A 26,931-nucleotide genomic window follows, 5' to 3' on the forward strand; every position below is an offset into this window, starting at 1 on the left:
ACATGTCCCCGAACGGAGCTGTTCTCCATAAACACGTGTTGAGTGTACGAGTGTCTGACTCAGCTTTGATGATTCCTTGGTTCGGATACGTTGAATCGATCCCCACACAGCTCGCTGAGCGGCACCGGGCCGCGTCCGCCGGTACGGAGCCACGCAGATGGGCGGTGTAGGCCGCGCAGGGCAGGGCACCTCTCATCATCGGCTTCCGGCAACTCCAGGCCGGCCGCCTTCCAAACGGAAAACACTCTGCTCCTCAACTGAACCTTGACCCTGCCTGGTTCCAAGAGTAAAGAGCCTTCGGGCAGGAGGGAGGGAGGGCGGGAGGGGACAGGAGGAGAGAGGCCGGCAGACCTCAGGGTCACTGTGGCCGTGGAAACTTGCACGGGCCTCAAGGGTCCAGCAGACCCTAGTTCTACGACAAGCCCTGCGTCGTGCTCCAGGGCAAGCCGCTCGGCCCTCCAGTCTCTCCCCGGGCAAGGTGAGACTGTCTGGTGCTGCGGGGACTGCTGGGGACACACGTAACCCTGGGGCAATGAGTCATTGCTGGAGGGGGGTGGAGAATGTGAGGCACCAGCCCCCGCAGCCCAGATGTGGGTCCTCTGAAGAGGGGTGTGAGTGCCTGGTCCAGCTCTTGCTCACACTGAAGCCGGGGAGGGAAAGACAGAGCAGGACGGAGCGTGGACACGGGGGATCTGACCAGCCGTGTCGGCCTCCCCGACACTTGGAAGTGAGCTCACGCGTGTGTAAAGCCCCCGGGATGGAATGTGGCCCGGGGGGCGCACAGAGGTGTTTGCTCCTGTAGCTGGTGTTTGTCTTCTCTCCACCGTGTGAGTCACTGTTCCCACGGCTTCCTCCGCAGCTGAGGTTACCGGTGCAGGTGTTTTCCGCTCTTGTAAACCGCGGCCTGCCGGGCGGCGAGAGCAGGGCGGTGTGGACGCCGTGGCACACCTGCACGGCCCGTCACACACCAGGCGTCGGGGACTCAGTGTTTCTAAAACTCCGTGCACTCCAAGTCCAACCAAAGCCAAACAAAAAATCCGATGGGCTCCCGTTCGCTGTGGGCTGTTCCAACTCTTTCTCACTGTCTCTGCCCGGCCAGGTGCTCCCGTCCCGGCACGAAAGGACAGCACTCCTGCAAGCTCAAGGGTCCTGGGATGAGTTTTTCCCGGGTCTGTCCCCTCTGTCCTGGCCACGGCGACGCTCCCTGAGCTCCTCCCCCTCCTGAGGGCTCTGAACTTGACAACGGTACAGAAGCGGTGGCCTGCCCCGCTTCCTGGGTTCTCTGGCCTGAGCCGGGCTCTCTGATGACACAAGACACTGGTGGGTGAGTTTTATTTTTCATTCATTCAAGGGTATTTACTGAGCACTGCCAAGTTCTACACTAGGTGCTAGGGATCCTGATGGGAAACAGACTCTGTGTGTGTGTGTGTGTGTGTGTGAGAGAGAGTGAGAGAGAGAGAGAGAGAGAGAGAGAGAGATTTCTTTCAAGTTGAAATATGGTTCGGAAGATCATCTCGCTCCTCTCTCAGGGACCGCAAGGTCAGGAACGCACAGAAGTTGTGCATCTCTCCCTCTCCTCCTCTGGGGCCACCCAACACACCCCAATCCCAGCACCTCTTCATGTGCCCTCTGTCCTCACGCTGACCCTGGCCCTGTGGGACCGACCTGCAGCCTTGCACTTGGTGTGTGTCCAGCTCTGAGCTCCTCCGTGCAGGCAGAGGTGTGTGTGCAAGAGAAACGGTAAGAGCCAGTCCTGGGGAAACAGCCCGAGCATCCAGGAAGCCACTGGGAGCCGAGAGCACGTGCCAGGGGGTGGTGACTCAGGGGCGAGTCGGGAAGTGCCGGAGGAGAGGAGGGAGACGAGAGAGAGCAGGGGGGCTTCAGTGGTGGGGGCCTGCCTCGCCCCCACTCCCAGGACACAGCTTTCGCTATCTGCACTTTGTTCGATGTTAATACCCCTTTCCTGATTAAGTTTCGACGGGCTCCTCATAGAAAACCTGAAGGAGGAGACAGGCCGAGAAGGAATTAAAAACTGCCCATATTACCCAGATGTAGCCACAATTAACATTTTGGAATTTTTCCTTCTGCATACATGTATTTTTACTTTACTGGGAACATTCTACTTGGAAACCTGCTTTTTTCCCATTTAACACTTTATCCTTGAAGTTTCCCCACACAATTGAGTCCTCTCCAGCAACACACTTCTTACTGGCTACATAGTATTTGCCATGTTGACGCTTTTTACTTCATCTGGGCCACTCCCCACCGCCCCACCGCCCGGCTCCCCGCCACGCACTCCAGTGGGTGCCACACTCTGAAAGCCGCCTTCAGGCCCCGGAAGCCACGTAGCTGGACTGTGCCGTTCCCTCCCAGCCAGGCCTGCTGCCACGGCCTGTTCCACCGCCAGGGAAGGGACACCCTGGCTCGAGGCCACCGCAGAGGCAGGCAGCAGCTCAGGTGGGGCGGCGGGGAGGCAGGTGGGGCTGGAAGACAGGCTCGTCCAAAGCCCAGGCCGTGAGCCGCCCGAAACCCTTCTCGCCCAGGCCTCCCTCAGAAAGCAAGAGCCACCAGCCAACTCTCGGGCTTGTTTTGAACGGCGAGGTGATTGGCACATGTGAGAACGGAACCGGCTCCATTTGTTTGGGGGGGAGGTGGGTGGCTTCAGCTGCCTGGGCGACAAGCCCCGAATCTGCGCTTCCTGGAATCCCTTCTGCTCCTGCCCGATCGGCTCCCCGTGTCCCCGAGAAAGGACTCTCGGGGGGCTGGCATCTGCGAGCTGCCGGGTTTACAACGTGCTGTTCGGTGCCTCGCGTTGGCGAGCTCCTGTCAAGCCCTGTCCCCTCAGAGCTCCTCCCTGCCGCTGTCTCCCGCCCCCGCGGCCTCCCTGCCACCTGCCACCCTTGTGTGTACTCTCATTTCCAGCCTGAAACAGAAGCCTGGGTGCGGTTAGGAGAAGCCGCGCACACGGCGTCAGCTGGGACGCCGCAGGATGCTGCCCAGGGAGGGGACAGGATGTGAAAGGCTTGGGTGCCGGAGCAGAATCAAGACGAATGTCGAGTGATGGGCTGGGTGTTCTCCGTGACACGGAGCTCGAGGTCGAGACCCCGAAACCTTGCGCTGAAAGAAGCGACCCTGAGCCTCCCCAGCCTTCCCCTTCATCCCGATCCAAGGAGTGGGGAGCAGAGAAAGGGCGGCGCCGCCCACAGGTGACTCAGGCCGCCTCTGGCACAGGTGGGGGGGATCACACAGAGGGCAACACCGGGAAGCACGGCCCCCAGGGGGACGCCCTGCAGGCAGGCCACCACGGCCCCGAAGTGTCCCTGTGAGCTCATCTCTCCAAGACAAGACAGGCTAATCCTGAAATCCAGTCCACGGTTCACAAGCAAGGAGCTTATTAAAGCTTGAAGAATTAGATGTGGTTTGATTTCTGGTAAACCGAAGGATACTTTAGACGTACCCGGGGAGTTTTCGATGAATAAAAACATTATTTCAAACAAATTTTTTGCAGCAAACAAGCATCCCTCAATGTATTATTAAACCAGGACTTTGATATTTGCTCACAAATAATGTCCCCATATAATTGTTAAATTTCCCAACTTCCTCTGGTTCCCGAGAGCATTAGGGGCAGGTCCGGGGTTGCACCAAGACCTGGGAATGCTGGGAACACGGCAGTGAAGGGTCCAAGGGAGTCAGACAGACGGTCTTGAACCCTGTCTGTCAAAGCCCCGGGCTTTGGGGCTCATCGCTAAGCTTCCTGGGGCTGGACGAGAATATCTTCACGGCACAGAATTGTTACGATGCTTAATGGAAAGAATATGGGTGTGTGTGCCTGTGTGTATGTATATATATTAGATATATATATACACACACACATATATATCTGTTAACATCTTACATGGATCATTGTGACGAAGTGTACACCCCCCCTCTCTCCATATATATATATATGTACATACGTGTGTGTATATATGCACAAAAGGCTATTTATTGCAGCATCCTTTATATTGCACAATTTAGGAACCACCTAAATGTCCAAATCTACATCAACTGAGTCAACTGTGGTACGGTCCCCACAGTGGAATGCAGTATGGCTGGGAAAAGATGGGTAAGAAAGGTCTCTAGGAACCGAGATGGAGTGATTACCAAGGGATACTATTAAGGGAAAAAAAGCAAAGTACCAAAGAGCATATAAATATAGGATGCTAGCCTTTGCGTGAAAAGGAAGAGGGGAGAAATTTAAATCTGCATCTACGTGTTTATCTTTACACAAAGGCAGCAGGACAGACCCACAGGAACACAGTGAGGCCGCGTCCACACGGGTCAGAAGAGGGGGTGGCGGCAGGCCAGGGAGGGAGGGGCCTCGGGGAGTCGTGGGGGGTTGTTCCAGAGAATACCAGGGTCTGTCCGGATGTCATTGCCTTCGGAAGCACGTTCAGGCTCTACATAGATCTAGAATAGGGATCATTCAATCAACAAGGAGGGGAAGCGGGAGAGAACCCCACTCGGGAAGCAAGCGGGAACTCGTGAACCCGAAGGTGGTTCCAGTGAATCTCCAACTGCCTGACCGAGCCATCCAGGTCGAGTGCCTCGCGAAGCTGGTATTCAGTTACACACCCTCAGTCCCTGCGGGGGCGGGGGCTGCATCTCCCCCACCACCTGACATGACCTCCTCGTGTCCCCAGGGCTGTGCGCTCCCTCAGGTCACAGTGCCAAGGGGGAGGAGGCCAACGGCGTAACTGCAACAGAACTCGGGGCCCAGAAGCATGACACCATGTTTGGCAGATGGATTTGATAATGAGAGAGAGAGAGAGAAAGAGAGAGGGAGGGAGGGAGAGAGAACTTGCAGAAATGTGACCTCAGAATTCCAAAGTTCCAAGTAAGGGGTAAGATTTTCCATGACAGACTTTGTGTTGGAGGGAAGCAGAGATAAGGCGTGGACTCTTGAGATACAGTTTCCCAAGCCTCCGTCCAGGGCGGCAGACGACCAATCTTCACACAGGACATGCAAGTTCATGGCCACACAGCCTCCACCTCTGACCTGATGGAAGGTCCCCGGCAAGCGGCCCGGAGGTGGAGAACAGAGATGAGAGGCCAGTGCCCAGTCGGAGTCCCCGGGCTGGTCACCGAGGCCCAGGGGCAGCCTAGTGGACACGCCCTTATGAACAAGGGTGCCGTGCCCACCTCTGGCCTCCGCCAGGTCAGCCCAGAAGGGCGAGGAGTGTCAAGATGAAGTGAAAATCGGCCCTGGAGCCCAAGGCTGGTGCCCAGGGGCAGGGCAGGGGTGGGCGATGGAGGGATAAAGAAAAAGAGAAAGAAAGGTAGAGGAAGGAGGAGGAAGGAAGTTTTATGTTAAGCTCTATCAACATCTAAATTTGGTGTCTATGTGGAGATGGCCAATAATTGATTCCCAGGCTGGTGAAATCGCTGATTCTGTCCTGCATGTGTGAAATCTCTCTCTTACACACACACACACACACACACACACGCACACACACACGTGTTAAAGAAGGGTCGGGTGACTGGGGGTGGCAGGGGCAGAGTTTAGCCCCTGCTCCCGTATCTCTGTGGAGGGAGTGCTCCGGGCAGTAGTGAAATAGCTGGGAAAGGGCGGGAGGCTAGACGCGTGCATTGAGATTGTGCCTGAAAGCAAACACACGACTTTAACTCAGACGGCATTTAACTCTGCGCTCCACTGGAAAGGAGTCAAAAGCCTCGGGGGTCTCCCCGGGGGCCCCTGCCACCACCCGGCTGTGGGAACTCCCCTGGTGGCCTTGGCCAGGCTGGATGATAGGACTCAGGGGTACGCTGGCCTCGGGCTGGCACCCTTGCCCCCACCCTTCCCAGGAGCCTCCCTGCTCACTGGGGCCCCCTATTCCAACCACTACCTTAATTTCTGTTTTCTCCCTGGTTCTTCAGCAATCTTTCCACCACAGGAATGTGGAAAACCTTTGCTTTCCACAACATGTGTCACTTAGGTGATTTTAAAAGCCCCCACCGGCATCTCCATTGTGCTGAAGACAATGGGCAGCTGTCATCGACTTTCTCCATCCTTCCAGCATCACGCCCTATAGTAAAGCTCAGGGGAGTGTGGCCGCTGGACCACCAGCCTCGGCGTTACACGGGTGCTCTTCAGAAACGCGGCCCCAACTCGCTGGATCAGAATCTCCGAGCCTGGGGTGCACGTAGTTCTGTCTTTAAACAAGGTTTCTAGGTCACTTTGTTGCCATCCTAAAGTTTGAGAAACAGTATTCTATGGGACTCTGTTGGGTACTTTGTATTTTTTCCCCTTTTTCTACTGTTTATTACTGACTGGAGGGATCTTGCCCACCATCCCTCGCACCACCCACCGAGGGGCCTGTCTTCAGGTGATTGTCTCCTGGAGACAATCGTGGTTGTCTTGGGCAGGACGGGGGCATTCTTGGCATCGAGTGGGTAGAGGCCAAGGATGCAGCTGACCATCCTACCGTTCACAAGGCAGTGCCCAGCTAAGAATTACTTGGCCCCAAACAGTGTTGAGGTTGAGGGAGCCAGCATTAGTCCAGTCCCGGGCTCCTGTTCCCAGTGCCCTTCTGGGTCGGCCGCTCAGCATCCGAGCCTGTGCTGCGGGACGCTCCAAAGGTCAGAGAGTCACCACCCTCCAGAGAGGACAGCTGCCTCCTTTATCGCTACTTCCTCCGGCTGGTGAGTTGCCTCCATTTCTGATAAACATTGTCTAGGAGTGAACAATGACCCCTTAGTCTCTACGGGGATGTCTGAGCCAAAGGACTGTCTTCTTGCCAAGAAATGGTGGCACAGGAAGTGGGGTGTCATCCGCCCATTAGAATATTATAGTTCTTCTCGGATTGTTGAGATGAAGGTTACAGAGCTCTGAAGAAGCTCTAGTTTTATCCTTTATGATCATCCTTCATAAGGTAACTTGTCTGCTCTTCTCACCCCCAAAACACATGCCTGTCTTGGCCCCCTGGACAATAAAGAACACAGAAAAATATGAATCCTCTCTGAGAAAAACAACACCCCTCCGACTACCATCGTTCCATCAAGACCTGCCTGCCACAAGTCAGACATTTCATTTATACCCCTGTCAATATCGGGTTAATTTCTACAACAGCCCTGAGACATTGTTGCTCATATTTAACAGCTATGGAACTTGCCTACAGAAATACACAGCTAGTGTTGGGAAAGGCATCGAAAGTTCTTCTCCCAGTTAAAGAAAACAGCAAGGCCTGGCATCTGCACTGTACTTTCCAAGGCTTTAAGTATTTTTTTAGCAGAAACTGTCTAAGGGGATAGCGCTCCCGTGCTGTGGGAGTCCGGAGAAGCTGTATGATGTTCGGTGTGGTCGGAGAAGACTTCGTAAAGACTTAGGGTGATCTGACCCCCTAAGGTGGCGCGGGGCTCAGAGGTGTCATGGGTGTCACTGCCGGAGGTGGCAGGGGACCGCTCACTCTGAGCAGGAAACGGGAGCGAAGGCCAGGTCGGGAGCGAAGGCCGGCAGGGAGAACAGGGGACTGGGCTGACCCCGCAGGACCGGGTCTCTGCACGGCAGGAAGGGGCCTGTCCTGGGCCTCCCCAACCACGACCCCGCACGACTGTCAGCTCTCTGAGGACAGAGCCACTCTGACCTCCTCTTCCTCGTGTCCCCAAGGCCTGGCACACAGGGAGCTCTCGGGGGCTGAACTGAGTAGTGCACCAGACTCCTCAGTGCCACCTGGACATGCAGGAAGGAGACAGAGCCGCGGGGCACAAGAGACGGCGGAGTCGGAAGGCAGGAGGGTGCAGAGATGGAACCTCAGAGCTGGCTCAGCGTCCTCGTGAGGAGGGCACCGCTGGAGCGGAGAGCACCGGAGGGGGTCCCAGCTGCTGCGGACGAGGGAAGTGGGTGAGAATCACCAAGGCAACAGAGCACCTTGGAGAAACCCGGCCGTCCTCGCCCATCCTGAGACGCGGCGTGACAGACACCGGGGACACTTAGGCATTTTGCTGCTGCTGCAGCTAATGCTCTCTGCTCTGCGGGAGGAAACGAGACCCCCCCCCACTTCATCTGGAGAACCGAGACCCGTCCTCTCCAACGCCCCCCCATCCCGCACCCCCCACTGCCACCCATTCACACCGGCGTGTGGACGCCTTCCCACCACATGAGTCAGTCGCGGAGGAGCACGAGTCTCTTTGAGCAGATGCCGCTTGAGAAAAACAACCGTGCGCCACCACAGAAACCCTCCCGCTGAGGCCTGGCCTGTAGCAGTGGCACCGACATAAAGAAAAGGGGTAATTTGGGCGAATTCAAAGGAGATGAGATTACTGTAATTAGGGGGCACCGCTTCTAAACAATCTCCGACAAAGAAAGGCTGTTTTGTGTCGCGCTCAGAGAGCAGGCGGAAGGAGGAGACAGGAAGGGGGAGGTGGGGGAGGCGGTGCTGCTCCCGGGCTGACTCACCCCGTCTTGAGCTGAACGCTGCCCCCAGAGAAAACGAGGACTCGGAAGGTCACCAGGGGGAGGGTCCTGAGGGTTTGCCCAGAACAGACGACCACCCTCTGTCCTCCCAGGCTGCCTCAGTCCAGTCCTTCTGTCTCAAAGCCCCTTCCCTTCTGTGAGACCACCCCGTGGCTCCCCAGCCTGCAGAACCCAGCCCCCTGAACGACGGTGCCCCCCAGAGGGCCATCAGTAGGGTGAGCACCCAGCACGTGCTGGGAACGTCAAAGCCGCGGATTCTCCGAGGAGCCGCAGGGAAGGACACGCCCTCCAACCCGGTGCCCAGAGAGGCCTGCACCAGCCTTCTCCACGGAACTGAGAGACAACACATCTGTACTGTTTCGAAGCTAAGTGTGTGGCAGTTTGTTACAGCAGCAACAGGAAACTGATACGGCAGCCCCCCCTTACCCGAGGGGGAGACGGCCAAGACCCCCATGGGTGCCTGAAACCATGGGAAGTACCAAACCCTGGATATACTCGTTGTTTCCAGCACATAAATCCCTGCGATGAAGTTTAATTTATCGGTGAGGTGCTGTAAGAGGTCAATGATACCTAGTTATAAACCAGAACTACAGGATGTCCAGCCAAGATGGAGGTGTAGGTAGACACACTGCGCCTCCTTGCATGACCAAAAGAAGGACAATAACAATGGGGAAGAAAACCAACAAGAACTGACAGAAAATTGAACGGTATGGAAGTCCGACAACCAAGGAGTTAAAGAAGACACATTCATCCAGACTGGTAGGAGGGGGCAGCCAGGGCAGAGAGGGCGTGTGGCAAGGTGGCAGCTGGTAGACCCAGCGAGGTGGCAGATTGTGGAGGGGGGTGTGCAAGGCAGCAGCTGGCTGGCACGGCTGTGGTGGTGGCTGGTGGAGCGGGTGGTCCCACCTTCACTCACAGACAAACTGGGAGGAACAACTGGGGAGCGGGATGGACCACACCACCCAGGGTCCCAGCACAGGGAGGTAAAGCCTCACACCTCTGACTGAAAACACCTGTGGGGGTTGAGGTGGTGGGAGAAACTCCCAGCCTCACAGGAGAATTCGTTGAGATACCCACAGGGTCCTAGAATAAACACAAACCCACCCACATGGGACTCAGCACCAGAAGGGCCCACTTTGCTTGTGGGAAGCAGGGGAAGTGACTGAAATCCAGCAGAGAGCGGAGCAAGCGCCACTGTTCCCTCTTGGAGCCCGCCCCCACATATAGCATCACAACCTAGCAACTGGGCTGCCCCACCCTGGTGAACACCTAAGGCTCCGCCCCTCACTACGTAACAGGTGCGTCAAGACAAAAAAAAATGGCCCAAACAAAAGAACAGATCAAAGCTCCAGAAAAAATACAAGTAAGCAATGAAGAGATAGCCAATCTATCGCATGCACAGTTCAAAAACACTGGTAATCAGGATGCTCACAGAATTGGTTGAATTTGGTCGCAAATCAGACGAAAAAATGATACGTGAAATAAAGAAAAATGTACAGGGAACCAATAGTGATGGGAAGGAAACTGGGACTCAAATCAATGGTACGGACCAGAAGGAAGAAAGAAACATCCAATCAGAAAAGAATGAAAAAAAACAAGAATTCAAAAAAATAAGGAGAGGCTTAGGAACCTCCAGGACATCTTTAAACGCTCCAACATCTGAATTATAGGGGTGCCAGAAGGAGAAGAGGAAGAGCAACAAGTGGAAAAGTTATTTGAACAAATAATAAAGGAGAACTTCCCCAGTCTGGCAAAGGAAATAGACTTCCAAGAAGTCCAGGAAGCTCAGAGAGTCCCAAAGAAGTTGGACTCAAGGAGGAACACACCAAGGCACATTATCATTACATTACCCAAGATTAAAGATAAGGAGAGAATCCTAAAAGCAGCAAGAGAAAAGGAGACAGTTACCTACAAAGGACTTCCCACAAGACTGTCAGCTGATTTCTCAAAAGAGACCTTACAGTCAAGAAGGGGCTGGAAAGAAGTATTCCAAGTCATGAAAGGCAAGGACCTACATCCAAGATTGCTCTATCCAGCAAAGCTTTCATTTAGAAGGGAAGGGCAGGTAAAATGCTTCCCAGATAAGGTCAAGTGAAAGGAGTTCATCATCACCAAGCCTTTATTATATAAAATGTTAAACAGACTTACCTAAGAAAAAGATAAAAAAATATGAACAGTAAAATGACAGCAAACTCACAATTATTAACAACAAAACCTAAAACAAAACCAAAAACAAACTAGACAAACAACCAGAAGAGGAACAGAACCACAGAAATGGAGATCACATGGAGGGTTATCAATAGGAGAGTGGGAGGGGGAGAGAGGGGGAGAAGGTACAGAGAATAAGTAGCATAGACGTAGGTAGAAAATAGACGGGGGGAGGGCAAGAGATAGTGTGGGAAATGTAGAAGCTAAAGAACTTATATGTATGACACATAGACATGAACTAGAGGAGGAGAGTGCAGGTGGGAGGGGTGTGCAGGGTGGAGGGGAGTGAAGGGGGAAAATGGGACAACTGTAATGGCATAACCAATAAAATACATTAAGAATCAAAGTAATGAAATATAAAAAAATAAAATAAAATAAACCAGAACTATAACCACAGACTGTGACAGACATGAGAGGACAGTGTCTCTCTAACATGTGACTGCCCTTCAATCACCACCTCCTTGTGACGCTCCAAGATGACGCAAGTCCCCCATGATGTCATCAAGGGACGGGAGTGGCAGGAGACTGTTGTGGTGACGTCAGGCTGCTGGGACCTGCTGGGACTGCGAGGGACATGCACCATCTGTCTTCTCTTGGTCACACGGGAACTGCACATATCACCACTCTGGAGCCCCTGTGACACGAGCCCAAGCCCCGCAATGTGGCCACCGTCCAGCCGGTGCCAGAGGCTCCTGGTGACTGCGGGGCGAAGCATCTGGAGTTGGAGACGGACCTGGGAGGAGTCCCGTCCCCGAGGGTGTGGGCCTTGTGAGATTTCACCTGCCGCTCAGCACGCAGGACCTTCCCACGTGTCAGTGGCTTATTTCTGCAGTTTTGTATTTAATATTTTCGGGCCTGCAAGTGATCGCGGGTAAGTGAAACCACGGAGCAGGGGGAGCTGGAATACACGAGGCCGCGGTGAACGGCGCCTGTTACAACTCAGGTGTGAAGAAGATCCAGCAGGTGGGGAGACAGGAAGAGAGAAGCCAAGACAAAAAGCAATAACCAAGCAAGGGCGGAGTGGGGGTCACGGATGAGGATGGGGAGTCCTGGACGGCAGGGCTCATACCCACAGTGCCCCGCACAGGGCCCGGGGCCCAGCCGGGCACCCTCCAAAAGAGACGGATCAGCAGTGAACGACCCGGTGGCCGGGGAAGGACGAGAGGAGAGAAGGAAGAGAGAGAGGAAAGGAGGGGAAGGTGTGGGGGGTGAGGGGCACCCTCAGAACCTTGCAAGATTTCTCACCAATATCATCACTGACTTGGAAGTTTCTCAACCCATTACTCCTCATCTATTATTACACGGAAAATAACTCGATCCTTTCCATGACAGTCAAAGGGGAGTGTTTACGGACAAAGGTTCTGCAACGATGGGTAAGAAAAACAAACGAGCTCCTTCTCTGATGTCTCTTTCCACCGTCGGCTGGTGCCCGAGAAACTTCATTCAGGTCATATTCTCTGCAGGATCAAGGGATAATCCCCTCACTTTGGCTGCCTCCTTGAGCCGCCTTCTCCTACCTGAACGCTTTGAACGTGATGTTAAAAGCAGATTCCTCATTGCTAATTCTTAAATCCTCTCCCCGCCCAGAAAGCTGGAGACGAGATCGCCAGGTCTGAAATGTCCCAGCCCAGGTGGTAAGTTACCTGCCGCTCAGCGGCCCCGCCAAAACTTAAGAAAATTGGGATGATGTTTATTGACTTGAATTACAATATGAAACTAGCTCTCTGCAGACCCATTTTCTCTGAGCATTAGAAACATTGATTACGTCAGAGTCAGAGTCTCAGGTTCAGGATACGAAGGGGGTTAAGTACTTCCTCCTTGTCACTGTCTTCCTCTCCGAGCCTTTCGGATTCTCGTTCTTCTCCTCTTTCATAGACACGTACATGCGCGCGCGCACACACACACACTCACACCTACTGTTTAAACTCTAACCTGCCTGCCTTCAATGACCCGCCCAGGTACAGGTCATCTCAGCCAGTCCCCTTCACAGACACTGAGATGGCCTTTGTGGCCAACAGAGACAGGCAGTTAGTGAGAGCTGGGAACCCAAATCCAGGGTCTGTGTTTCCCACCGTCATGAACCACTTCCAAGTGCAAGATGGAAGACGGGTGTGATGACATTGGTGTCCTGCCCGGGGCTCCAGGTGGGCACAGGTGAGAACACCCTGCTGAGCCTGTGCCAGTACTGACCGGAGCAGGCCGCCCGACCTCTCTCCTCCGTGCTGTGGGACGTGCGTCCTCCGCTGAACCACTTGGACATTCTCCTCCATTGCCAGAGCCCTTTCTTCCTCGTGTCCCCTTCTCTGGCGGTGGACACGTTCCTGCTCAGTGAGCATCCTGCGGAGTGTGCGTGGTCACGGAGAATCTCCGCGAGCACAGGCCGTGCGGTGCGGACAGCAAAGGAGAGCCGCCCTGTGTGGGCCTGCGCTCTGTGAGCTGTGGGACCAGCTCCCTCGTCCCCGAGACACAGACGCCACGACAGCGTCCCCCTCTCAGGAGCGGCACAGTGCGTGCAACGGAGTTGAACACGCAGTTGGTGCTCTGTGAGTACTGCTTCCTCGTCTCCCACCAGACGGGCGGTGGGCCGCTTGGTCTCTCGATGACGCAGTGTTTATGGGACAACAGCTGTGCCATCTGTGGTAATTCAGGGCCCATTAGGAACTCAGACAGAGCGAAAGACACAAATGCATGGCGTGGATTGGGTATGAGATGTTTTCGATATCCCAGTTCTGTTCTGTTTCAGATTTAAAAATAAAGAGGTTTTGTTCCAATAAAACTCCCAGATCTTTAAGTTAGGTGGCGGCGGAGGGGAAAAGCTGCCTTCTTATTAGAATCAGGATTGCTTTATTTCACGAGGACCGCTGGATAACTAGGTTACAGCCCTGCCCCTTTTCCTGGAAACCGTTCCTACCCTGTATTTCCCGAGACTCTTTGGAAATCTCAAAGCAACATGTTTTCATGTCTTCGTTTGAGATACGGTTTCCTGGCTAAGAAATACATCCTGCCATCCAGGACATCGGCTTCTCTGTGCACTTCCTCACTGGCGTAAGGACCCGCTCTGGCCCTCTTGGCAATGGGCATTTTTCTTCTCTGGGGATGTCGTCAGTCTGGCTGCCCCACTTCGAACGTCACCAACCCCTGCCTTTAATCACCGGGGTCACTCTTGTGACTGTGAATGAGCAGCAGCGGATTCAACAGCAGGCTGATGGGCATCCGGCTGGGGCGGAGCTGGTGCTGCCGAACTCTCCAAGTTCTTGCAAATCAAGAAAGCAAGCCAATGTGCTTTTTGATAATGTTGAAAATTGGGAAAAGACCACAAAATATTTTAGTTTAACATTTTTGTGGTCAAAAAGGATTTATCGCTTCATGTATATAGCGTCTTGTATACACACCAAGCAGTGTTTCACGTGGCCCAGTGTTCTGCCTTCAGAGCACAGAGGCCAAACCAGACAAAAGGAAGGCGGTGATCTGCCACCAAGGACAACCGGACCGGTGTCCGGCATCGTCCAAGACCGTAGCACCTGGACCAGGAGCACTTAATCACCTCTCACCTGGTCCCGGGCTCCGTGTTAGCTCCTCCTCTCCGCCCCAAGGTCGAATGTGGCAGTGGAGGCAGACACTCTGGAACCCGGTTCATCAAGTTCAAATCTCTCTCTGCTGTATGAGGTCAAGTTCAAGTCTCTGCTGTATGAGTTTGGGCAAGTAACGCAATCTCGGCATCTCAGTCGCCTCATCCACAAAAATGGGGTTAATAATATTGTGAGAATTAAGTGTAATATGTCTGAGATGCTTTGAATGGTGCCTGGTGTGTGTTCACTGATGAGGCTGCCATTACAGCAAAATGGTAAACAAACAAACAAACAAAAACTCGGATAAAGTGCTGAAGCTCAGAAAACATCACTGGCTTCCACTCCACAACTGAATTGCTCTCATTACAGAGCAGTTCTTTCTTATTTTTATTAATCAACCGACATTATTGACAATTCAGAACTGTCTTAGGTGAACAGAGGCAGTTAATCCCAGCGAAGTCCATGCTTCCAGCACTTGGAATTTGTCTCCTCGTAAGCTGCACACGTCGGTCCCCTTTGCCACGTGCAATGGTGCGGCACGGACCCCCTTTTCTGTGCAGCTGTAGCCTTCTGGTGCGGACGGCTCCCACTCTTCAGCTTGCATTTTCTGATGAGACAGAAGCAACTCCTTCAGCTGCTCCCGACGTGGTGAGTGATCTAAGGCTGTGTTCCTGGAACGCACTGGAACTCAGGTCACGCTGGGGCTCCTGCCCCGTTCTGGGCAGCCCTCCAAGTTCTACTTGATTTCACTCTTGACCTTCTCGCACCTGCTCTAGAACTAGCCTTCTCACTCATGCCTTTCATAGGACTTCAGTTCAAGTCCATTCTCCGGCTCTTTCTGCTCGCTCCTGCTTGCTTTGGGAACATCCTGCCATGGAACCCAACTCAGACCCGACCCCACTGTCCTCAGCCCGACTGCTGAGCTGGGCTCTCTCCTAATTAGCAAGGGGACTCAGTAAGCTTCTGATGTCAGTCACTCCAGGTGCTTAATGGTGAGATGCACCGATAACTTGCATACCGCAGAAAAGCCTGTGGCCATGTGACCACGGCTTCATTCTTTCTTCTCTCTTTGAATTTTTATTTGGACTCAATACCCAAGCCCCATCATGGTACAAAAGCTTATTTTGGACCGGTTTCCAAGTGCATGTCCAGCAAGAGTTTTCAGGGTCAACCAGTGTGGTTGGCGAGGTGGGGCTCCTGGACTTTGTCCCCAGAGACCACCCTCTCAGTGTCCTTGGCATGGTGACATTCGGAGAGACGTGTCACCTTCGGGCAGATGGGAGTGGTCCTTGTAGCTCACAAAGCTCGGCGTCCGGGGTTCCCCGCTGGCACGAGCCCCTTTCTTTTCCTGCGCTGACCATGACATTCCAGGACCCGGTCGTGCGGACGGCCGATCAAAAACGGTGCAGGGAAACGTGAAAACGCCAGCTGAGCGTGGAATGAACAAAAACATTCCCTTTTTTGAATTGCTGTATTTGTCAGCTTTTTAAAATGTATAACTTGTCATTATTTAGTCTCTCAATAAATGTACACGGTCATGCCTAATTTTTACTTATAATTTTGCCTTCTTTTTCCCAGAGAGGGTTCTACAATCACATAAATCTAGGGACCCGTGGAACCTGGAGTGGCCCCATCCTTAGCTATAATTCTTTTGGCTCAAATTTAAATCCGGTGGTACCACCTGGCCACCGGTCACACAGGTGCCACCACAGCGGTTTGCCACTGTCTACAGTACCTGCTTAGGGTTATCTGAGGCATGATGAAGGGCACACGGCTTCATTAGCGCTTCCTGTTTGAGCTCAGTTCCGGTTTTTCCCTCGATGGAATCCCCTGTTGTTGGAACTGCGGCAGCTCCGGTCCCAAGCCAGCTGGAAACTTCCAGTGCATTGCTGTTTGGCCTGGTGCATGGACCAGTTACACCGGCCTCCCAATTCCTCTCATGTATCCCCAGACAGCTGGGCATTCCCCCCTCCCCCCTGCTGTAATTGACATATGATAGCCAATCATTTTTAACTTCTTACTGTTAATAATTTATAGAAAAGTAGCAAATCTGGTGGGCGACAGAAGGTTAAATCAAATTGGGATGGGTTAATGCAATGTTAGGTGATTGTCATGCGAGAACATTGGAAAATAGGGAGGCAAGGTAGCAGAAGTTTTGGCAAGACAGCCACTCAAGTGTTGGGGTCTAGGTGAGATAAGATGTGAGATGGGAGTGGTCTCTGAAAGGGAGAGAAGGACTGCGGGGCTTGTGAGGACAGAGAAGTGAGCCCTGGCTGGTAGCTCAGTTGGTTAGAGCATCTTCCCGAAGCGCCAAGGTCGTGGGTTTGATCCCGGGTCGGGGCACTCCCAAGAATCAACTGACGAGTGCATCAGCAAGTGGACCAACAGCATACGGATGCCCCCTCCCCACCTCCCTTCTTCTCTCTAAACGCAATAATAATAAAAAAGAAGAGCAGGCAAAGTGAGAGGAACTGAAGGAGAGAACCAGGAGGAAGGAGCTGGTGTCTGAACCTCGACGTCACAACTAGAGTGACACGTGACACGCAGGTCCCGGCGTGGCTGTGGGAGTGGGCGCGTTCCGTGGGGCGGGAGAAAGCCCGGGAGGCGGGGGGCGGGGGGGGAGCCTGACCGCCGCAGGGACGCAGAGGTCCTTCTGCGGGACAGAGGCAGGTCAGCAGGACGCAGAGAGGGGAACCGGGAACCAGTTCTTTTTTTTCAATTTCAGTTGACATCCAATATTATTTTACATTCGCCTCAGGTGGACTGGACAGTGGTCAGGGATTTAGATAATACACAAAGTACTAGTAAGTCTAGTGCCCACCTGACTCCACACATACCAATCACAGAACTTGAGCTGTACACTTTAAACCGGCGACCTGTACGGCAGGTGAACTGCATCTCGACAGAGCTATTAAAATATTCATGGCCACTGACCAGGTGCCAGGTTTGGTTCTAAGCATGTTGCCCACACTGACTCGTTTTAGCTTCGCCGCCTCCCCACGAGGTCGGCCCTGTCTCAGGAATTCTTCCTCCTCTTTGCAGCGGAGGAGACGGAGGCAGAGCTGCCCAGGGCACCAGTCTTACCCGCCTGAGCCAAGCAGGAAAACGAGGCAGGCACAGCGTTTAGGTGCCGAGTCTGAGCTCGCACACACGGCACGTGACAGGGCGGAACTGTGGCCATGCTCCAGCCGCCGTCCTGGCCACTCACTGCGCTGTCCTCCTGGTGAAGGAAAGGGTCCTTGTCCCCGGGGAGTTGACGGTGACCTGGACACCTCAAAGAGAAGGACACCCAGGATACGCTGTCTGGGTGACCGTCTCCACGGCTCCCCGCTGAGACCGCAGCCAGGGCCCCAACAGGATGCATCACTCTGTCGCCCACGTGCCACCCAGGCTTGGCCAGAAGCAATTGCAGTGACGTGCCCGTTTGAGCCTGGAGACCCCGAGCTGCCCCAGGGTGGCAGGGGACGCGGGTCCCCTTTCTCGCACCTGGCCTGTGGTTTCCTCAGGTGACCACGAGTGATCACTTTTCGACTCTTCATCTTAAACATTTTTTGGCCGCACAGAACATTAGAGGAAACACATATATACATCACTTAGATTTAACATTTATAAATAAATTGTCAAATTTGTTTGTTTCTAAGTACAAATGGACAAAATGGCTTCTCACCCTGAATACAGAACTATGCCTATTGAACAAAACGATATTTTCTTACATGAGCACCATGCCACCTAAAAATTTAACTTTAATTCCCTAATATCAGCCAATCGCAGGTCATGTTTTAAGCAGCCATGTCATGGGGGGGGCCAAGAGCCCCCAGCACCCCACCTGTTAACGGGACCTCTATTTTCATTGCCTTCATCAACAAACAGGCCACGTGACAAATCCCAAATTTCACGGGACCCCCCGCCCCCCCCCCCCCCCCCCCCCGTTTCCCTAGAGCTCTTCCAACTGCAGCAGCTCCTGATCGAGATTTTGTGCTGGAGTCTCGGGTTAGGCAGGGCGGACACTGATCCCATTTGACTTCGGCAGAAAAGGAACATATGCAAATGAGATCTGATGCCCCCCACCCCCCGAAGGGTGAGGGAGGGCGTGCACTCAGGTGGGGAGCAGGAGCTGGCAGGACCGAGGTGAAGTGGGGGGACCTGGGGTGCTTGCTGCTCTTCACCCCAGAACCTTCTTAACTGTGACCACACAGGGCTGAGGTTTAGATTTCTGCCCTGCTCTCAGGAAAACACGGGCCAAGGTTGGATGTCTGGAGTCTCAATATGAGAAGAGAAACTTAATTCCCTGCCGACCAAACAGGACATTACCGAAGCCTAAACCCAGCCTGGGAACCCCCCGCACCCCACTATCTGGAACTTCAGATTTGCCATCAGGAAGGAGGTTAGGGAAATGGCGGGGCAGGGAAGGGTGGATTAGAAGGTGCCCAGGGAGGTGGGGGTTGAAAGAGGAGCTCTTCTCCCTGCAACCGAGGGATTTCAGAAACAAGTTAGATGCAGGGACTGGACGGTCTGGCCTTGCAGGTTGTCCCGGTGTGGACTCCACCCTGCCTGGCGGTCCTTCCAGCGTCCTTCCTCCGGGAGGGGGGTCGGCGCTGCAGGGGTCCACGTGCTTCTCAGAACCCCTTTTCACAGCCACCCCAAAGGCTTCTCGACAGCCCCTTGCTGCCTGTGTTCCCGCATTCTGAAGCTAGGCGAGTTACCTGGTAGAACATTGCAATTTTCATGAAAAGCCCCCCTGTGAGCCCTGAATGTCTTCTCTTTCCTCTGTCCCTTTAAACTAATCGAGTGTGGTTATCGACTGATTCACCCCCTTGGGCTTTTTCAGCCTTTATTCTGGAGCCTCCAGGGCTGCGGGGGAGGTGAGGCGGAGCAGCCTGGAGCCCCGAGCCCTCTCTGTGTCCTCTCTTCTCTCGGCTCCGAGCTGTTGCCTGTTTTGTTCTTCTCTGTGTGATTTGACTTGATGCCACATGAGTTTAAACAAAATATCTGAACACCATGCATCTCCGACATCATCGTTTGGCTGTGAAACCTTCCCAGAGGACTCTGTGTGATTCCAAATATCCCATGGCCCCGAAGGGCCCTTCCCATTTGAATGTTTCCTCCCACACACCGGTTGGCCCTTGTGCATTAAAATCCAATTAATTGTGTAATTCCATTTCACAAATGAAGGAGAGACAATACATTTTTTTGCTTATTTGTACTGCAATCACAAGGGGCTATGACTAGTACCGAGAAAAACCCAGAATAGCTCTACACTCTTCCTTAGGAATTTGAAAAAACAAGCACAGAGCGTGGGATAATGGATTGTCAAGCGTGAACGTTTTAACGACGGAAGAAAGAGAGGCAACAGAGTTGGAGGCCGTTTGGCTTTACTTTTCATCATCGCGGTGGCTTTGAGCTCGGACACACGAGGAGGAATCCTGAGCCATTCACGCTGGGAGTTCGGGGAGGTCACCATAATCCTGGCGAAGCATCATTTCCCCTTTGAAACTCCGCCCACCGACGCCAGGTCCTCCCCAGGCGCGACTTCTCTGCAGATCCCCTGTGCAAAAGGTCCATGTGCTTTCCTCATTGGCCGGTTCAGTCATTTGAACAATCCGGTCTCCTTTTGTCCCTCACTAATCGTCCTTGTTTGTCTGCATCACAGACAAGGCCATTATGACGGCACATGAAATAAGCCAGTCAGAGGAAGAAAAATGGTCTTTCCTACACATGGAATCTAATGAACAAAACAAACTGATACAGAAAATAGGAGGAGAGGCAGGGACACACGGAACGGATGGACAGCTGTTGAAGGGGCGGGGCCGGGACGGAAGGAGGCGAAGGGATCAGCCGACGAACACACACGCATGACCCACCAACACGGACGGCAGTGTGGCGACGGCCCCCAGGAAGGGGGTGGGGGCCGAGCGCAGGCAGGCAGAGGGGGAGAAAATGGGGACATCTGTGATAGAGTCAACAATTAATTAAATAAATATGTAAATAAAAATTTTGAAAAACGTGATTAACCAGGAAAGAAAATACCATTATCCAAAATATCAACGATTGGGTTTGTTTCTAACCATTCTGAATTTTAAATATTTAAATTGAAAAAAGTACAATGGTTGGAAAAGGATGCTAAAGCATGTTGTATATGTGCATGTGTGTGATTTGCCTGCAATTCGATGCGTCCGAACACTTGACCTTATTGAAAGACGCAGACAATAAAGAACTAGCGACTCACTGCCGCCCCCGGAGTCGGCCCCTCGGTTTCTCTGCCTCCTTCCTCTTGATGTTGGGCGTCCAGGTTTGATACCCGGGTGGGCCACACAGAGTCTGGTTCAAGGTTCACTTTTAGTCATCGGGCGGAGTGAGCCCTGTGGTGTGCAAACGTCACTAACACCAGATTCTCCTGGTCTTCCTGGTTCAGAGTGACGGGCAGGAAGCCTGGACTTGTCGGCAGGCAGAACTGGAGCCAGCGGTACAGAGGCCGGGCAGGGCCTGGACCAGGGACCCTCGGAGGGGGGTGGAAAGGGAAGAAGCCAAACGAGACTTGCTGAGAGGAGCCCGTAGTGGGGACTGTGGGCTGGGATGGAGCCGGGGAACCGGAAGCGTCGTTCCTGACCAAACTGAGGACCGGGACAGGCTGGGAGCCAGGGCCCAAAGCTCTCCCGTGCTGGGGGGGGGGCAGGCAGAGCTAGGGCGGCCAGAGGCCGGGTGCCCAGGAGGAAGACTGGGTCTGCAGGGAGAGTGGGGGGGCCCCGCAGAAAAGTGAGAGTGACCATGGAGAGGCGCCCAGGGGAAGGTGGATCCCGGGGGCCCCTGCAGCCGCAGCCCTTCCTCATCTCCACACCCGTCTGTCCCCACACCCGGGGACTCCCCGCCAGGCCCCCGACGAACCCGACCCTCAGGCGCGGTTTCTGATTCTGTCTCCGGCTGCTCTCACCTCTTCCCCCTTCACCCTCTGCGTTCTCTCCTTGGACCAGGCCACAGGAACACAACCTACGCCATTCAAGTCCTTGGTTACCGTCATAGACACCACAGCCAAGAACACGACACCGTGACACCCAGCAAGCGGCCTGACAACCAGCAGCCGAAAGCACCGGGCCGGATCCTGGAAGACGGCAGAGGGAAGAAGACGAGCCGGAGAAGGGCGCAGGGCATCCGCAGCCGGTGCCGGACGCAGTGAACCACCGAACTTCCGAGCAGCCAGACACCAGTCCGGCCTCTCCCTGAGTATTAATTCAAACCTGAAATGGCCTGGAAGGCAGATGTTATTAACCCCATTTCTAAACGAAGGAAACTGAGACTCGCAAAGGTAAAGGGATCTGCCCCAGGTCACACCGCTCGGTGGCCAAACCGACGTTTAAGCCTGGATGGAGAAGCCTTCTTTCTGCATCTTCCTAGAAGGAGACTCCGGGTTGGAAACAGCCATGTGCCTCTGCGCCGTCCAGGCCAGCCCTCTCCCTACGCCCCTCGCCCCCAGACTGCTGAAGGCACAGCTCTCGCACGGAGGCAGGCACTGACTCCTGGCCACGCTCTGGACGCCTCTGGAAGCTTTCTTTCTTGACACATTCCCTCCCCTGGTATTTGAATATTACAAATGGAATAGCACAAATGAATAAAACCATTGTTGGTAAAAAATAAATGTGACTCAAGCAGCTTATGTAATTGGCCTTGACGGCAGGGTCTGCTGCTTCCTGGCTGGAGCTGATAAGATTCTTAATTGCCCTGCAGACACAGAAGAAATCACTCTACCCTGCCTCTGGCTACCTGCTGTCACCAGGAAGGGCACGTGCAGACGTCCCAGCAGCCCCCGTGTTGGCAGGGCCGGCACTTTGTTTGCTGCTAAGAAACGACCAAGTGCTGTGGAGGGGATTTCTGCACCGACGCAAGAGGCTGTTGACTCCCTGGGCAGGACCTTTCCGGGCTCAGGAAGAACAAGTGACCCTTGGCTGAAGTCAGCACACCAGGGAGCCCTAAGAAATGACTCGGAATCTCATTTTGAAGGTCCACACCGTCATACAAGAACAGCCAAGCGCTGACACTGTGTGCGGAAGGAAGGTAAGGCTGGGATAAAAGGCCTCGCCCTGCGTCCCGGTGCCGTCTGGCCCACCTCTGAGCTGCGCTGGCGCAGGGCGTGGGCTTTGCGGGGCCAGGTGTTCAGCCTCACGATAGCAGGTGAGCGCCCACAATGTGCTGGGCTCGGGGTCGGGATGGTGAACAGAGTGCGAAGCAGAAACACACACGCTCTTACTCTGACCTTACAGTTTAGGAAAAGGAGCACTGCAGAACCGCGTAATTTCTGCCCGTGAGTGGTTGGGGGCAATGACCCGGTTTTGAGTGCTCGTAAGCAGAGCTGGGGGCAGAGCACCCCGGGCACCGCTGGGAGAAAAATGGGTGGCTTCACAGCCCCTGCACCGCCCCGCCCGTGCCCCCACATGGAGACTGCCTGAAGGCCAGGCTGGGACAGGCCTCCGGGCGAACGCGCACAGCCAGCAGCCTTCTCCGGTCTTGCTCAGAGGCTGCAACACGCTTCGGGGAAGCAAGGAGGAGCCCCGCCTGTGCAGACGCAGCCTCGACCCAGAGACACCCCCTCTGTCTCTGCAGGTCGCCCCTGGCTCAGCCAGCAGCCAATCCCTCGATTTCTATTGGCCTCCCAGCCGGCGGGCCACCTTCCCCTTAAGCCTCTTGTTTCCTCCGGTACGCTGAGCTGCTCCAGCCCCGCCATCGGCCGCTATGCTCCTCTCCACACCCCCACTCTCAGCCTCGCCCCCCCCCCCCCCCCCCAGCCTCCCCCTTTATCTCCCTGCCCCCGCCATTCCTCTCCGCTCTGTTGTTGGCTTTTACACACACGTCTTCTGAGACCCCCAGGTCCCCGCTGAGACCACGGGCAGAGCCATGGGAGCCATCCCTGGGCCGCGGGCCCCGCGGTTACGGGGAGAAACGTGGGGGGCACACTAGCATTGTGCGGGGTGTCCCCACCCGATACCAACACCTGGGCGCTGAGTCGCTTAGGACGAGATGGGTCCCAGTCTGCCCCTCGGGGGACTGCTTCACCGAGGAAACACAAAAAGTCTGTGTTTTTCTCCCTTTACTGTGTTTCAGGCACGCAGGCCGGGGGAGGCATAATGCGTTAGCGGAACGTGAGTTTAACGGGAGAGTTGGGCTCTGTCTCCAGGCAACGTTCACTCAGTCCCTCCAGGTGGAAGCCGAGCGGGAGGCCTCAGTTTCCACACTCGCTCTGCAGGGCGAAGGCTGCTGAGCGCCCGCACACGGCGCTGCGGGGGAGGATTCCGGGGCGTTGGCCCCAGCGCCCCCTCACTCAGTTCCACACAGCCTCACGGGCATTACACTGACATTCGCCCTGTCTGCTGAAGAAACAGACCGTCCCATTGAATATTCGGTGTTCGTTGTGACATCGTCCACCAGCGTACACATCAGCAGAGGAATCACCGCTCCAGGCCAGGGTGAGGGGTTCGATGCCTTAGGAATATCAGTGGCTGGAAGGTCAAGGTCAAAGTAGACAGTTCAGGCATTCAGGGCTGAGTCCTGGTTTACAGGAACAGTAACTACATCACACACGTGACTTCGTGTGCTTACCTCTCATATCCTTTTTGAACACATATAAATACCAGGGTGGGATTCACTAAGAGTCCTGGAAGACGCAGCAAATCCTGGGTTTATCCACTTGAATAATCTGCATTTGAATCGTCTGCATTTGGTGCATTTTCTGCACAGAAGAGACTTCACAGAGGGGATTCTGCTAGGAGGCGTCCCAGTGTCCTGCTGAGTGTGGGGGGGACCAGGGGGCGGTCCTGCGGGCAGAGGCCAGGGTTTACATCGGGCTCCGCCCCTTCCTAGGGCCGGGGAGAGCCGCTTCTCTGAGCCTCCTTTTTCTCCTCCGAGCCAAGGTCATGCTCAGAGTTTGGGCCGGGAGAGGTGGTTGCAGCACAAAGGTGTCTGTGCTGAGAGTGTCCTGGGCGCCCACGGTGTGTCACCCGTTTAACTACCACCTGCTTCTCAGAGAGAGGGCCCAGAGTCCTTGAGAAAAACCTCACTAGAACTCACAAAACACAGTTTCCTCCTCTGCAAACGACAGGTAATTCCAGGAGCATTCATTCCCATTCTGTAGCTGCTGCTTTAACCAGTGAACATTTTACACACACGAGGGAGCCCTCCAAAGTCGGCCGCCCAGGACTCTGTTCCGCAGCACAGTCTCCAAGGTGCCCAGTGTGTCTGTTCGCGCTGGAGAGCTGGGGATGCGGGAACCTGAGACCGCTGGGGAAATTGGGGGCAGCGGGCAGTGATGGAGGAAGAGGAGAGGGTCCAGACAGGATCCCGGACCGCAGCACTGCATTCGGACGGAACCCACGTTCCTCCGACCGCACCCTCTCTCCACCAGGTTCACTCAGTCCCAGTAACTGGAGACCCTGCTTGGGACTCTGAGTCTCCTTTGTCCTCAGTCTCCAAGAGCCAGTTGGGAAACGTGACCCCGGCGTGTGAAGTTACTCGCAGGTTACCGCGTGGCCCTGTGGCCCAGTGAGCTTGCAGATGCCACAGCCCCGGTGACCCGCCCGCCCAGGGCTCTCTTCTGTGTGGGGGTGGAGGCAAGAAGAAAGAATTTTCTATTCACCATTAAGGTTAAACTCAGGAAAAACACACATACACAAGAGACTAAATCCCTGTGTTTATCTGTCTTTTGTAAACACTAACCTTGCAATTTTAGAAAATTAGAGGGCCCAGTGTTCATTAGGACAGTGTCGAGACTAAAGACCAAAGTCAGCTCATACCAGGCGCAGAAAGAACAATACCACAAATTCTCCTTGGGTTTCTAACTTAGGACAAATGTGACTTCACCGAAATCATGCTTCTGGGGCATCCCTCTGCCTCTGGCCCGTCCCGTTCTCACATTCCCGAGGGACACAGGGGCACGTGGGACATTCTGGCCAAACGCAGGCTGCCCCTCCTCCGGGAGAAATTCCGCCCTAACTGCTGACACTTGAGAAGGCGCGCTCACTCCCGGTGGCGTTTGCAGGCGTCACCCGGCCACTTCCCGTCTCACAGACGCACCCCACCTCATTCTTCGGCCACACGGAACTTCTCAGGGTTCTCTCATGCCCGGCCCTTAGTGCAGGCGGATGCATCCACCTTGAACTTGAACGTGTTCCCCTTCTTCTCCTACTCTCACTCGTCTCGCTCGCAACTAACTGGTCTTTTGGGGAATTCTCGCTCCCTCCTTGAGACACTCAAACGAAACATGATCTTCCTTGAGACCCTCTCCCAGACGGACCCAACACCACCCTCTGGACTCCACAGGACTTGGCTCATCCCCACGGCCAGCACCTGTCCCCTGGGATCCATTGTATAAAAGTGCGTGTGTGTGTGTGTGTGTGTGTGTTCTGTGTCCCCCGTGCATCATGATTCATCACGCTAACCTTCAGGAAGGGGACCGGCTGTTCTGCATCTTTGCTTCCCTAGGTCCGACGATAGGTTTAGACAGTCGGTAAAAGCTGCTCGTAGGTGTGATGGAAGGAGCAACATCCTGGCCTCCTCTGCCGCCTTCCTACCTAGTCCTGAGCTCGGAAGGGGGGCACCTCCCCCCAAAGGTCTCCTTCTCTTTTCTCCTTGGAGCCCCCAGCCCTCCCTCTTTCTCTCTTCTCCCTCCTGCCCTGGTCACCGGAGGGGGTTCCTGAGACTCTGAGTGGATTTTTCTAAACCCAAATGGACCGCAGCCAAGAATCCAGAAAGCCCATAGGCCAAGGTCCCCCTCTGCCCACCACCACAGATTGGGGGCCCCTCCAACGTCCCTTTGTCACCCTGTCTAGTGGAGTCTGGGAGCCACGAGGACTTTGAGAAGAGCCGGGAGAGCAGATGGGGTCTCTGGTGCCGCTCGGTCCAGGGTCGGGCATGACCTGCGTTCAGCTTTCCCTGTGTTAGTTTCCCACTTGGTAGGAGCTGCCCGTCCACACGTTCTTCTGTCCTTCCCACCACCTGTCCTGAGTGTCCACGGTCTAGACCAAGCCAGGTCGACTCTGTGAAACCCAAACACCGTGGTACTCACTAATGGGTAACCGGGACTCCGCCCAAGCCCATGAGATAAGTGGTTAATGGCAGTATCTCACTGGTGCCAAATGGGCTGATTAATCCCCCTGCTCTCTGCTTTTCCCTGGTGCCCGTGACATTTATGGGATGAAAATACTGCAGCAAACGTGTGGCTTCTTTATTTCTGGATCTGTGGCAATCGGTGGCAGTGAGCTGCAAGGACACAGAGAAAGGACCTTACAATTCAGCACGGACTTGTTACTCTGAACGCCCTGACTTTTATGGACACTTGCAGACGTCATAAGGGAAGGAAGAGGAAGGCGTTCGGATTTTTGCACTTTTCCTGTTTCCCTCTAAGTCAGGAGTGGCACGTTACTGCGTCAGGAAGCTTCGGTCCCCCGTGGGCCTGGCCGGGACTTCAAACAGCTGTGTGAAGAGCAGCGTACAAGGACCACAGGGACTGAGAGCGGGTGTAAGCAGCTTCCTCCCGCTCTCTGGGACGGCCATGATGAGGACAATGATAGCTGCTGACGTTTATGGGCACTACTGTCCTCAGTGCTTTACTGGCATTGGGAACTCTTAGATCTGAAGCATTAGGATCTCCAGGTGAAGAGGCTGAGACTCGTTGGTTCTGCAGCCTGTCCGAGCGGACGGCTGGTGCGTGTCAGAGCCAAC

At 54.4% G+C, this 26,931-nt stretch overlaps 1 long non-coding RNA gene across 1 annotated transcript; it reads left to right on the plus strand.

Moving 5' to 3' along the window:
- Window positions 1-352: 352 nt before the first annotated feature.
- On the plus strand, window positions 353-3,456 carry LOC128626548 (uncharacterized). Its single transcript, XR_008390486.1, has 3 exons — window positions 353-478; window positions 1,100-1,324; window positions 2,544-3,456. It is a non-coding gene; the product is annotated as an uncharacterized LOC128626548 (long non-coding RNA).
- Window positions 3,457-26,931: the final 23,475 nt, after the last annotated feature.

This window comes from Artibeus jamaicensis, unplaced genomic scaffold (genome assembly GCF_021234435.1).
Source record: "Artibeus jamaicensis isolate MK-2021 breed Jamaican fruit bat unplaced genomic scaffold, CSHL_Jam_final scaffold_625, whole genome shotgun sequence".
In the NCBI taxonomy this organism is placed as follows: Eukaryota; Metazoa; Chordata; class Mammalia; order Chiroptera; family Phyllostomidae; genus Artibeus; species Artibeus jamaicensis.